At 44.9% G+C, this 10,352-nt stretch overlaps 1 pseudogene; it reads left to right on the top strand.

The window, feature by feature from the left end:
* The first annotated feature begins 823 nt into the window (after nt 1-823).
* LOC136643137 (5S ribosomal RNA) lies at nt 824-940 on the top strand (annotated as a pseudogene).
* The last annotated feature ends 9,412 nt before the right edge of the window (nt 941-10,352 follow it).

Below are 10,352 nucleotides of genomic sequence, written 5' to 3'. Positions count from 1 at the left end.
GGGCCTGCCAATGCACACTGTTCAGGATTGGGCCCTCAGTCATCAAGTTATAAATGTGCATGCATAAACTTGGCTTGATGACTGACAGCTGAATTTGTCACATTTACGGACATGTGTGCTCAAGGCACAAGCGTGTCCTGGCCATTCCCCATGGCTTCCAGGTAAGTTTGTGTAGCTGTGAGTCTAAATCCACTACTAAAACTACTTTGAAAGTAGCATTCTAAATCCTACTTATATACTACTAGTAGTATATATACTACTAAATAATATACATGTTCCAGAGTTTCAAACACAAGGAGAAACTTTCCCAAATTTAGCATTTGTTTCTGCAAATGCTTGGATGTGGGGGGAGTGGGGCTAGCACATGTATCATTGACATGGGTGGAAGTAGAGTGTTTTTGTCCCTGCAGAGCCTCTCACATGTTCTTGAAGTTGGCCGCATTGGAACTTCTGTTATATCTGTGACATCCAATTCACGCATGAAAGTAATTGCATGATTTGGCAGTCATCAAATGGTGGGCATACATGTGTGCATTGTGCATTGGCTCCAAGTGCAACGAAGACTTCGTTCTTTCTTTCCAAAATCGGTTACATAGGTGTTTTGCTATACCTTTTGCTATACCTTTATCAATATGATTTTCCAAACTTATTTCTTCCATGTTTTATTACAAGAGATGGACAGGTGACCTTTCATAGAAGTCTGCTTAGCTACTGTTTTTCCATGACTACTGAATGGGCCATGATTTTGCTAATATTAGGAATGGGGCTTGTGGATCTCATCTCCCATCCCACAGTTTGATGGATTATGTTAGTGATGTTGTATGACAGCAACTGTTACCCTGCACATGCCCGATCTCGTCTGATCTCGGAAGCTAAGCAGGGTCAGGCCTGGTTAGTACTTGGATGGGAGACCGCCGGGGAATACCGGGTGCTGTAGGCTTATACCATAGTCTTTCGAGACTGAAGGTTGCCAACCATTGCTTGAATATGATCATTACTACAATTCAGCACTGATTGGATACTTGAATGCATTGACCGGCAGCCCAACCAAGTCATTAACTGACGTCTCTCTGTAGATAAATGCCATTATTTCATCTCTGTAACTGACCTTGATGTCCTCCAAGCTGTTGAAGAGTAAATCCTTATTAGTTTCATGGGAACTACAGGGACCGTTTCTATGTAAGGAATCTAGAACCGTGTCTTCCTAAGCAAGAACCAGGATCATTGGGAAAAGAAACTGGATCACCCTGAAATGCTAATTAGAAGTGGAAGTGGGGGGTCACAAAGGTCTCCTCAAGGTAAGGTTACTTTTGTTCCCTTACCTCTGGGCTCCATTGCAGCTACATCAACACTGGAAAGTTGGACAGGATTGGGGCCTTTGGCACATAGTGTGCATACTTCCACACTACATCATAAGAATTGAAGGCAGCACTAGGCATGCATTGTGTGCTATGATTGTGTGCATTCCCCCGTCCAATTTGATTGTTTCTGTTCAGAAGTTATTTTTCATGGGCTCATGCAAATGCATGAACCCCCTTATGAATTTCCCAACTACCTGCACTTCCAGAGGTGGGTCATGGGTTTGGTGAGTCAGCAGTTTGACTGATTCTTAGCAGGGGGAGAGCAACTGTTCCTATCCATCCCAGCACAGCATCCCTTCTAGTGACTGAATGTCACTATGACAGAATGCTATGTCAGAATGCCAGATGCAAGGGAGGGCACCAGGATGAGGTCTCTTGTTATCTGGTGTGCTCCCTGGGGCATTTGGTGGGCCGCTGTGAGATACAGGAAGCTGGACTAGATGGGCCTATGGCCTGATCCAGTGGGGCTGTTCTTATGTTCTTATGACTGTTTACTGGTGGCTCCCTTGTGTCTTTCTTAGATGGTGATGCTTTTAGGGGCATATTTCCCCCCCCCCCCATCTATTTTGCTATATGAACTTCTTGTTCAAAAGCAGTATAGAGATATCCTAATATTTTATTGAACGAGAGTTCAATAAGCCTCTTAGTTTATAGCTTGTTTGGGCCTGCAAAAAAACTGGTGAGCCCCCCCCCCGCCCCACAGGTCTCAAGAACATGACAGTCCTTTTCTTCTTTCCCTTTTAACTTAACCCTATGTTGTTTTCCACATTTAGATTTCAAGACCATCAGTCTGTTTTGTTTGCATCAGTGGCCCTAAATTGGGGGGGGGGGAGAGAGAGAGAGAGAGAGAGAGCGCACTGTAGAATGATAAGAATTGTAATAAAAATGCTACGGGCTGCATTGCATTTACAGCACAGCCTACAGTCAGTAGCTGTGACTTCTGTGCTTGTTTACATCCAGTTAATAGCCTTTCTAATTATTTATTGCATCACACTTTCATCCTGGAGTTCATGGAGTACTACACGTGTGGGTGGGTATATTGCCTTTAAATTCAGCATGCTCCTGTACTGTATGTACGTATAAGGCAAATGTTCTTCATTGCAGCTGTCATCAGCCTGTTCTAGTTACATAAGATGGAACTAAAGTGAGTGTTCATATGTTTCCCAAGATCAAACACGGTGGACTGGGGAACCTACGCAAGAAGTCCGCAAAACTGTCAAGAGTAAATTGTGCAAGACATTGGCAGTGAATCTATTTATGGCATGAGTCTTCCCAGCAGGGGGGCTTTTGCCTGGCAAGGTCAGAGGAATCTATCCTTGGCTTGGCTTGGGAAAGGGAAAGGTGTCCTTTGAAAGGCCAACCCCATTGGTGCTGCCAAAGTACGGCTTCTGGAGGAATGGGGTGAAGTAAACATATAGGAAGCTTTGGGATTGCTTTCCTTATTAACCTGAGTCAATTTGTATCAACATTCTGCAAAATGCACACACTTCTGCTTGAGCATTGCATATGAAATGTGGATGACTTGCGGGAAAGAAGACCATTTGCATTTCATGAGGACAGTGATAAAACAAGCAGCCAATATGGCATCCCTCTCTAGTCTAAGCACACTGGGAAAGTGAAGTGATACATTACAGATGCTACGGATATGAGGGTTCAGGGTCATCCCGTGGTCTGATTATCAGTGGATTTTGAACACACCTCAATGGTAAAGCAGAAAGGTTCATTCCTGGGCATCTCCAGTTTAGAAGGGATGCTGGCCATTGCTAGATTCAGCCACAGCATTGTATGCATTCCAAGACAACCTTGTACATTGAAACCAACTGCAAACAGAAACAAAATACCACTTTGGGTTTTCAAAGCAAACCTCCGTATTTTTTCAAGATAATGTAATAAGAGCAGAAGAATCTTAAGTTGTGTTTTGTCCTTACTGTCAGGCTTATGTATAGCCAGTGCCATCAGGAAGTCAAATTAAGTAAACTCACCAAGATAATGTAATTCTGTAGTATCTGTGAATTACAAATCAATCCTATTTGCGTATATTTTCTTCTTTTGCATATATTATGCTGCTCCTTCAAGCTGGCAGTAGGAAAAAAGGGCAATGGTGTAAGTGGAACTTACTTCTGAGCAAGCATGCAGAGGATTGGGCTGCTGGCTTTCCTTTTTTTAACTTTGTAAGACAGTGGAGAAATTTGGGAAAGTGTTCCATATTTACTTGGCTGTCAATCTACAAGTGCTTCAGATGCAGTTTCATATAATCATGACACATTCCAGGAAAGTCAGTTACATAAATCAGTAAGAGGATCGCACAACCTGTCATCTGCATGTTGCAAGAAAGACGGTCTTATTCCATTGGAAGGCATGTATGTGGAGCCTTAAAAACATTTGGAAATAGAAACTCATGGATGCTTTCAGTGTTTTAGATCCATTCTATATAAGAATGTAAGAACATAAGGAGAGTCCTGCTGGATCAGACCAAAGGCCCTTCTAGTCTAGCATCTTGTCTCCCATGGTGGCTCTCCATGAAGCCCATAAGTTTCAGAGAAGGCATCCTTCTCTCCCACAGTTGCTCCCCTAAAACTGGCATTCTGTTGCTGAAACTGGAGGTAGCACATAGCCACCATAACTAGCAGCCATAGCTAGATCTGTCCTCTGCGATTGTGTCCAATTCCTTTTTAAGTCATTTCTGCCCAATGTTGCACACATGCAACAGGGACCAAATGTGTACATCTGTGGGTTGAGCAAAAATGGGTTAAAGCAGTGGTTCTCACTCGTTTAGCAATGGGACCCACTTTTTCGAATGAGAATCTGTCAGAACCCACCAGAAGTGTCATGACTGAACATGACATCATCAAGAAGGAAAATTTTTTAACAATCCAAGGCTGCAGTCCTACCCACACTTACCCAGGAGTAAGTCCCATTTATTATCATTGTTAAAAGAAAATCCATAGCAGTCTGTTAAAAGTACAGGTCGGTAACATTTCCCGAAATGCAGTCACATACCATGGTAGCATCAAGTCTAATATATTAAAAATAAAATATTGAAATGAATGAGGACCCATCTGAAATTTGTTTGTGACCCACCTAGTGGGTCCCGACCCACAGTTTGAGAAACACTGGGTTAAAGCCATCCAAGCTAGTGACTATCGCCACATCCTGTGCCAATGAATTCCACAGACTAATTATGCACATTATGAAGAAGTACCTCTTGTTCTCTGACCTAAATCTCCTACTATTCCATGTGGTTGAATGACTCCTGGTTTAGAATTGTAAGAGAGGGAGAACGTCTCTTTCTTCACTCTTTCCACACCATGCATAATTTACATCTCAATTATGCCCCCCTTAACTGCCTTGTTTCTAAGTTTAAACATTGTAAACTTGGAAACCAACATTCTCTGTAAAGAACTTGTTCTGTTGACATCTTTCTGAAGCAACTTCAGATTACTAGGGATCACATCGGCAGCATGAAGAGATCATGGTTGGTCTGATTTGATCATGCAGCCAATCAGATTTGCCCGTGCAGTAATGTTACAAAGTAAGAAGACAAGATGCATTGCTGTAACTCTGAATGGACATTCAGAGTCTGATTGTTACACTGCCAGTCTGATTTGGCTGCATGATGAAGCCAAGTCTGGACCTCACTTTGAACTGGTGGACATTTTCACCCCATTTTACTACTTTGTCCTGAAAATTCACCAAACAAAGAGAGGGGTGTGTGTCTGTGTTCTGCTGGGAATGTGAGTGTATCTGTGTAGTTTTTTGCTCAATGCCCCCCTCCCGCACTGTGGCTCAGCCCTACTTATCAACACTTACAATTCCTATTTAGTAATGCTCAGCTTATGCAAGCAGATACAGAAAAGGAATGGTATGTGATCATGTAATGAATGCTTTTGACATCAAGACTGTGTAGCAAGATCAAGCCACCTCAATCAAAGCAAGTCAGTAGAGCTGCCACAAAGGGTGTCATAATTAAGCCTACTCCAGCATTTCAGCAAGACTGAAAATGTTACTAAACAATGACCTTGTCTTTCAAGCCTATTTATAACCACATACCTGTGTTTGTACATGTTTGTGATGGTAATACAATATAGGCCTATCTCAAATCTTGGCAGCATATCTGTCAGGGCAAATACAGACATGATAAAGATCTTGATGAAATTAAGAGAAAATGGATTTTGAGAGAGAGAGTTTTGGATTTGACAAGGCATTCCCACAACTGCTCAGCCTGAGAAATCAGGATCTACCCAGTCCAATCTAAAGACATTTTGACAAAGGGAACTCATTCTTCCACACATGTAGTGGAATGTGGGGAGGGACTTCCCATCATAGCCCCTTGCAACCCCCCACCCCCCCAGATCACACCTGAAGGTTAGAGAAGGTTCTGGAGTGGCACTTAAAGCCCTGTAAGGCAGTGGTTCTCAAACTCTCTGGGAGAGTTTTGAGAGCCACTAAGTTCTTGCATGGGCAGGAGGTGGGAGGTAGCAGGGGCAGGGGAAGGGGGTACATGTACCCAAGCACCTGCAGCCTCCCGGGGGTGCAGGGAGCCCGGCATGACCTGCAGCAGGACTCCCCGCACCAGTGAAAGTAGATGCGGAGCGATCGTGCCCCGCCTCCACTAAAGCAGAAATGGAGCGCGATCGCTCGGCATCTACTTTCACTGCTGTGGGGAGCCCTGCTGCAGGTCACACTGGGCTCCCTGCACCCCCGGGAGGCTGCAGGGGCTTGGGTACGGGTACCCAAGCCCCTGCAGCCCCCCTGAGTAGCACAATCCTGGGGATCGTGCCACTGCCTCCTCCCTGCCTCCAGGCTGCCCCTGCCCCTTCAGGTGGCAGGGCCCGCAGGCTGGGGCATCGCGATGCCCCAGTTTGATAAGCCCTGCTGTAAGGGGATGTTGCTGGCAGAAACTTCTTAGGAATGTGTAAAGGGTTGCGTCGCAACCAGAAAGTGCTTTGTGCTCACTTATTTCACAATATTCCACGTATTGGGGAGCCCTATGGAGGGCTACGTGGGGCTCCTCACACCTCCTGGAGCCTCCAGCAGCCCTATAGTAGTGAAAGCACCCCTCCCCCAAACCTCTTGGCGATGTGATCTTGGGGATCACTTCACCACCCTCACCCCTCACCTGCCCCTTAAAGGGACAGGGGAACCTTTGCATGAGCTGGTGGGTTGCGACCCACCAGTTTGAGAACCACTGGTTTCAACTGACCCCTTATTTGATGACAATTTGATGTCATTCAAATAATCTTTTTGTGAGAATCTTTTTTGTGGCAGAATCTTCTTGTGCAAACTTCAAAACTTTTGGTCATCCAGATCTCCGTTTCAGGTTCCTGATGCTACAGATGTGACATTATTTAAGGCTACAGCCTTATACACATTTACTGGGAAGTAAGTCACATTGGACTCAGGGGGACTTACTCCTGAGTGCGTAGGATGGCACTATAAATAAGCAAACTGCTGTACAGCAGCAGAGGAAAATGTAGTAATTATGAAATGAAAAGCAATTAACAGTGCAATCTGAAGTAGGATTTTTACAACTAAGTTCAGTAAGACTTACTGCTAAGTAAGTTTTACTCTTGCTAACAGGGCAAAGAGGAACCTTTTACAGTTGTGGCTTTTTTATATCTATCAGGGGGAGCAGAACTGTCCCTACTGAACCTGGCATGGCATCCCTCCTGGGGTCTGTTGCTGGTATCCCTTTGTGTCTTTTTACTTTGTGTCTCCTTTTCAGACAGCAAACCCCTCTGGTGCAGATAAAAGTCTTCACACTCCTTTTCCTATGTTTGTTTGTTGGCAACGTTTAGTCTCGAAAGACTCTGGTATCGCGCTCTGAATGGTGGTTCTGGAACAGCGTCTAGTGTGGCTGAAAAGGCCAATTCGGGAGTGACAATCCCTTCCACACCCGGAGCAAGTGTAGTCTGTCCCTGGTCTGTCTCCTTGGCTATGGGCCTTCCTTCTTTGCCTCTTAGCCTCAGACTGTTGGCCAAGTGTCTCTTCAAACTGGGAAAGGCCATGCTGCACACCCTGTCTCCAAGCGGGCCGCTCAGAGGCCAGGGTTTCCCACTTGTTGAGGTCCACTCATAAGGCCTTTAGCTCCCTCTTGCAGATGTACTTGTATCGCAGCTGTGGTCTACCTGTAGGGCGCTTTCCTTGCACGAGTTCTCCATAGAGGAGATCCTTTGGGATCCAGCCATCATCCATTCTCACGACATGACCGAGCCAATGCAGGCGTCTCTGTTTCAGCAGTGCATACATGCTAGGGATTCCAGCACGTTCCAGGACTGTGTTGTTTGGAACTTTGTCCTGCCAGGTGATGCCGAGGATGCGTCGGAGGCAGCGCATGTGGAAAGCGTTCAGTTTCCTCTCCTGTTGTGAGCGAAGAGTCCATGACTTGCTGCAGTACAGAAGTGTACTCAGGACCCAAGCTCCTATGCAAGGACTACTTGCAAGCTACTTGCAAGCTACTATGCAAGGAATACTTGCATAGGACGCAAGTATTCCTATGTATGCCACTATGATAACTTTTCTTGCTGAAAAGTAGTACAGTGGGCTTACTGTACTGTATCTGTGGATTTGGGACCCGTGGACCTGTGGGTTCCCGAACCTGCAGGTTGGACCCACATGGACCCTCCAGGGGCAAGGGGAGCTGAGCTCCCCACACCCCCAAAGAATGTTCTGAGGGCCACCTCTAGAGGATTACAGGGCCTGAAACCCTCTGATTTCATTATCTACAGGTATCCTTAATGTGGGAAGCCCTACATATATATGCTGTAATATATGTAACATATAAATAAATGCTCTAGTATTAATTATAGTAGTAATTGTAGTAGTAGTAAACACATAAATGCATAAACAAACAAACAATTCACATTTTTATAGCACCCTCCCTCCAAGGAGCTCAGGGTTCCTACCCTACTTTTGTCCTCACAACAACCTTGTGAGGATGGCGAGACTGAGATATAATGACTGGCCCAAGGTCACCCAGGAAGCTTTATGGCTGAGTAGGGATTTGATCCTGGACCTCCAGGTCTAAGTCAAAATCCCAAACCACTACACCACCCTGGCTCTCTAATATTGTTTCCTATTGCTGCCTACGCGTGCTATCACCACTATTAAAGCAAATTCAATTTTTTGTTATTGACTAGAAGTTAAGATTCTGCAGTGGATGAAAACGCATTTGAAAAGAGCAACCATTTTATTGGAGATACAGTTGAAATTGGGCATTTATTCTTGCTTCCTGCCTGGCAGGCAAAAGTTAACAAAGGGAAGTTTGAGTGGGTGCAGACATGACTGTAGTTGGTTAAGCTCCACAAAGAACTGGTCACAGAACAAACTCAAACAAGTTCACAGATCCTTTTCTGCTAACAGGAAAATCTCCATTTGCTCTTTATTAACTGTGGGGATTAGCCAGCTTCGATAATGTCTGTTCCAGCTCTTGAGTTCAAACTACTTGAAAGAATGAAGGTTGATGGTGGGATCTCCTGTGTATTTACACTTTTGCAAAAATCAGCCATGCTGAAGGAGACCTTAGGGATGGAGAATGTGGCACTTTGAGGAAAGGTTTTAAGACTTCTCTGGACCTTGTTTTTCTCATTAAAATGGCCCTCTCTTAAAGCTGCTAAGAGGTACTTAAAGAGACACAGCCTTCACCTTTCTTTTCAGGGCAAAATTAGCTGTTCTGGTAAACCAGCAGAGTTGGATTGCCACCAAATTCATATAAAGGGAGGGTTGGGGCAGCTGCTTAAACAAGCACACAGTTGGGTGGAAGGGAAAACTGAACCCTCCTTCATGGTGCTTCTTTTCAAGTGCTTGTATCCTGATTGTTTTTTTTCTTCTTGATTGGGGTTCTGAGAGTCAAAGTAAACTTCTGCTTGAAAAACAGCTGGAGGTAAGAAGTGGGGGGGGATGTGGGCCAGAGGAGGGTTCAGCATCTCCCATACTGCTTGTCAGGACTGTACTTGAAATCCCTTTGCCACCTGCTTCATTTGCATTCTGCATGCTCTGATCTGAGTTTTAGTGCTGTAGTGCAGTGATTTTCAACCTTTTTTAGTCTTGTGGCACGCTGACAAGATGCTAAAATTGTCAAGGCACACCATCGGTTTTTTGACAATTGACAAGGCACACCATAGTGTTGGTGGGGGCTCACAACTCCCAATGGCTCTACTAATAAATGACCCTCCCCAAACTCCCGTGGCACACCTGTGGACCATTCACAGCACACCAGTTTGCAATGGCACACTGATTGAATATGGCTGCTGTAGTGTCCAGTTTGGCTCTCTGTTATTGATCTGATTAAGGTAGTTGTTTTGGCTACTTGCCACAAAGAATTCAAACCTGATTACTTGGATTCCAGCTGATCTGCTCACATAGACTCCACATAAGCTGTAGCTTGACTTATCTGTAGGCCAGGCTGCCAGTGCTTGATGATGATGGAGGCATTTGATTTGCACGGTAGCTCCCTACCATCAGCTACAAGATATTTACTGCTAGAAATGCTTCAGATGTCAAATGCTGGAATTACTTAAGTGTCTTGGAATTAATTGCAGCACAGTTTTATTTGATTAGCATCCAAAGTGACTGAGTGGCTCCACAGATGTGCAATAGCTGCACTCATTCCAGGCCAACTGGATGAATCCATCCCTTAGTGGTGCAATAACTGCATTTGTACACTGAGTGGGTTGGGATTAAGGGAAACTGTGTGGAGATGATTTGTGTTCATTCTTGGGTTGGGGAGGGAACTCCAGAAGGAGACTATGTACAGGAGACTATGGCTCAGCCCCATGGTTCCTACACTGTACAATCCCACAGGATTCCATCTTGTTTCCTAGGCTAATGAAGATGTTCATGAAACAGCTGCATGAGGTCAACCAGCAATTTGGAGTGAGGCAAACAGATGAGATGCATCTGCTGCCTGATGTGACCTGAGTGGTTTGGCTGGCCCAAGACCCCTGATGCCTGAGGTGACATGCCAAATGCTGCCCCCTTTACCCAATGATG

This window comes from Tiliqua scincoides, chromosome 2, assembly GCF_035046505.1.
Source record: "Tiliqua scincoides isolate rTilSci1 chromosome 2, rTilSci1.hap2, whole genome shotgun sequence".
Taxonomy (NCBI): Eukaryota; Metazoa; Chordata; class Lepidosauria; order Squamata; family Scincidae; genus Tiliqua; species Tiliqua scincoides.
Note: the sequence above shows the minus strand (reverse complement) of the source record. Positions and strands in the feature narration are given on the sequence as shown.